Consider the following 3777-nt stretch of genomic DNA (forward strand, 5'->3'; position numbering starts at 1 on the left):
ACTCAGTCGTGTCCAACTCTTTTCGACCCCATGAATCACAGCACGCCAGGCCTCCCTGTCCATCACCAACTCCCAGAGTTCACCCAGACTCACGCCCATCGAGTCAGTGATGCCTTCCAGCCATCTCATCCTCTGTTGTCCCCTTCTCCTCCTGCCCCCAATCCCTTCCAGCATCAGAGTCTTTTCCAATGAGTCAACTCTTTGCAGGAGGTGGCCAAAGAACTGGAATTTCAGCTTTAGCATCATTCCTTCCAAAGAAATCCCAGGGCTAATCTCCTTCAGAATGGACAGGTTGGATCTCCTTGCAGTCCAAGGGACTCTCAAGGGTCTTCTCCAACACCACAGTTCAAAAGCATCAATTCTTCGGCATTCAGCCTTCTTCACAGTCCAACTCTCACATCCATACATGACCACAGGAAAAACCATAGCCTTGACTAGACGGACCTTTGTTGGCAAAGTAATGTCTCTGCTTTTGAATATACTATCTAGGTTGGTCATAGCTTTCCTTCCAAGGACTAAATGTCTTTTAATTTCATGGCTGCAGTCACCATCTGTAGTGATTTTGGAGCCCCCAAAATAAAGTCTGACACTGTTTCCACTGTTTCCCCATCTATTTCCCATGAAGTGGTGGGACTGGATGCCATGATCTTCGTTTTCTGAATGTTGAGCTTTAAGCCAACTTTTTCAGTCTCCACTTTCACTTTCATCAAGAGGCTTTTGAGTTCCTCTCCACTTTCTGCCATAAGGGTGGTGTCATCTGCATATCTGAGGTTACTGATATTTCTCCCGGCAATCTTGATTCCAGCTTGTTTCTTCCAGTCCAGCGTTTCTCATGATGTACTCTGCATATATATTAAATAAACAGGGTAGGTCTCTCCAAATTTTCTATGTCTTTATGATTCAATCTGTGTAGGTTTTGTGTTTCCAGGAATTTGTCCATTTCATCTATCTTATCCAATTTGTTGATGCACCATTGTTCACAGTACTATCATACAATCCTATTTATTTCTGTAAAATCAGTAGTAATGCCTGCATTTTTATTTCTGATTTCAATACTTTGGATATTCTCACTTTATTTCTTAGTTCATTTATCTAAAGGTTTGTTGATTTGTATTGTCTTTTCAATACAGGCCCTTAGGTGGCTCAGGTGGTAAAGCGTCTGTCTGCAATGCAGGAGACCCGGGTTTGATCCCTGGGTTGGGAAGACCCCCTGGAGAAGGAAATGGCAGCCCACTCCAGTATTCTTGCCTGGAAAATCACATGGATGGCGGAGCCTGGTAGGCTACTGTCCATGGGGTCTCAAAGAGTTGGACACAACTGAGCGACTTCACATCACTTCATTGTCTTTTCAAAGAATAAACATTTTGTTTTATTCATTTCTCTATTTTTTTCTATTCTTTATTTTATCTCTGCTCTAATCTTTACTACTTCCTTTTTTCTTTTGGCTATGATTTTGCTACACTTTTTAAAACCATGTGAATATTTCTGATAGATATTTTTTTAAGCTTTCTGCAAAGTTGCCTTGCAAATATTTTGTTTTATTCCCTTAAGTTAACACACAGCCCCACTGTCAAATTCACCTCCCTCCAAAGCTGCAAATACATTCTGATAAAGTCAAACTTAAAAGACTCTGCTGTCTCCAGCTTGCATCAAATTACCTCATTTGAAGAACATTTTCAAAGCAAGAGAAGCTCCTGGCTCATTTTGAGTTTTGTTCTTTCTTTCCCAGCCCCTTCACTTAAGTAAGCTAATGCCAGCAAGCTTATCCCCAGGACCTTCACTGTCCCCAGTTTGATGGCTCTTTGCCTCCACCAGTGGAATTTGGGGATACCAGCCTCACCCTGAAGATTTAGTTGACAGGCAGACGTCTCAGCCCCCAGCCCGCCCCTCCCAGACACATGCTGTCTACAAACAAGCAGCCCGAGATGCTGTAATTGACACTGCACGTCTGCCTGCAGTCCAGGGGCTGAACCCCAGCAATGAGTACTAGATAGTAACCTGCCCTTTCTGCTTCTGGCTTGACCACCGGCTCCCCGAAGTATGAACTTTTCAGCACGCTTGCTGTTCCATGGACCTCTTTCAAAGAGGCGACCAAGCCAGATCAAATCCATTTAGTAATAAGTTAAAATTATTGCTCTCTATTAAGACTCTGTGTCTTCCTTCCATTACCAACATCAGGAGAGAGACGAGTAGGGGCAAATGGGACTACTTGCTTATTTCTACAAGCCCGACTTACAAGCTGCTATCTCTGCCCACGCCTGTCATCTACAAGGTGAGCCCCTCGCCTGGGGAGTTAGTTGGGGGAGGGGCAGCAAGCCCTGTACCTTGCCGATTGCCTGCTGAGCCCCCATCCCATCCAGACCCCTGCAAGAGGGCATCGAACGGCGGTGATGCGGCCGCTGGACCTGTGCACACTGTCGCTTCCTAGCACCAATGTGGGTTTAATTTATTATGTGACCACTTCAAATGGATTGCAGCTCTCGCCTGAATGGCTAGCTGTATTTGCATACCTTATATTTACAACTGGCAGATAAAAAACTCCTCTGAGGTAGGGACTGCAGGCACGTCTATGAATAAATCACTAGCAGGGTAAGGAAAAATCAGAAAGAGTTTCGAGCTTCATATTAGAAATAATTATGTTCACAGATATAAAAGTACAGTTGTATGGAGAGATAAGCACACAGAAAGAGATCCTGGTTCTCCTCTCAGGGTTGGCGGGGGGTCCCCAACCTTGCCTCCTCCAGGGAATGATGGTTGAACTGAGTGGTGCACTGTGAGCCACTGTGGGGAGGACACAGTCAGAGACCAAGACACGGTCTGTCTCCTCCATCAGCCTGCTGGGCACCTGGTGGGCGGTTTCTTGTGATGCACAAGGCCTGTTGGCCTGGCCCTTCTGGATGGTCCAGAGTGACTTCAAGGGGACAGGCAAGGGGAAGACATGCTTGTGGTTTAGAAGGTCGCTCATGACCCTGCAATAAGGCTACAGTCCTGTGTCAGAGCAAAGCCTTTTCCTATGGTCTCTAACCCTCGTCTTGAGACCAGGAGGCAGCTGGCCGTGGAAGTTACAGCCCAAGTGTCCCTTTGACGGTGTGATGCACCCATGCCCAACCTCACTCAGACATTTCTCCTTGAGAAGTCTGGGGACAAGCATTGGCAGCAGTCTGAACAATAAGGAGCCTCCATCCTTGATGTCCCTGTCCTCGAAGGTGAGTCTTTGAGAACCCCCGTGCCCTGAAGATTCAGGAGCAAAGGTCAGAGTTGGAAGTGGGGGGCTGATCTCAGTAACTCCTTCCAGTGTTTTTTCCTCAATAGGTCCAGGCTGCCTCTACTAAATCGTCTTGGTTGAATTGGATGAGAAGAAATAACCTGGGGAAATGATACCCAAGCTGCAAATATTCATATGAGCCCCAGGGAGTTCACCCCAACTCTTTGAGCCAAGAGTTTATCTGCTTCTCCTAGGGACATTCTGATCTTTTAAGTATGACAGTCTCTAAGCCAACTGTACAGAGTTGATTTATGAATATAATAACTCAAGAGGGTTACCAGGGATAAGGAACATCAAAAGATACTCCAGAAAATCCAATGGCCTTAGAAATCTGGCTATGAGCACTTCCAACCATTTGTGTAGAGATAGTTCTTTTCAACAGATTTCTAGAATGTGTTAGTCTGCCCCACTGCAAACTTTCTTGGCATTTTGGTCCTGACTGTGGGACACAGAATAACACACAGTAAACCTCAGTCTTCTATTCCAGGAACCAGCTGCATCCTGGCAGTGCT

This window comes from Bos indicus x Bos taurus, chromosome 26 (genome assembly GCF_003369695.1).
Source record: "Bos indicus x Bos taurus breed Angus x Brahman F1 hybrid chromosome 26, Bos_hybrid_MaternalHap_v2.0, whole genome shotgun sequence".
Taxonomy (NCBI): Eukaryota; Metazoa; Chordata; class Mammalia; order Artiodactyla; family Bovidae; genus Bos; species Bos indicus x Bos taurus.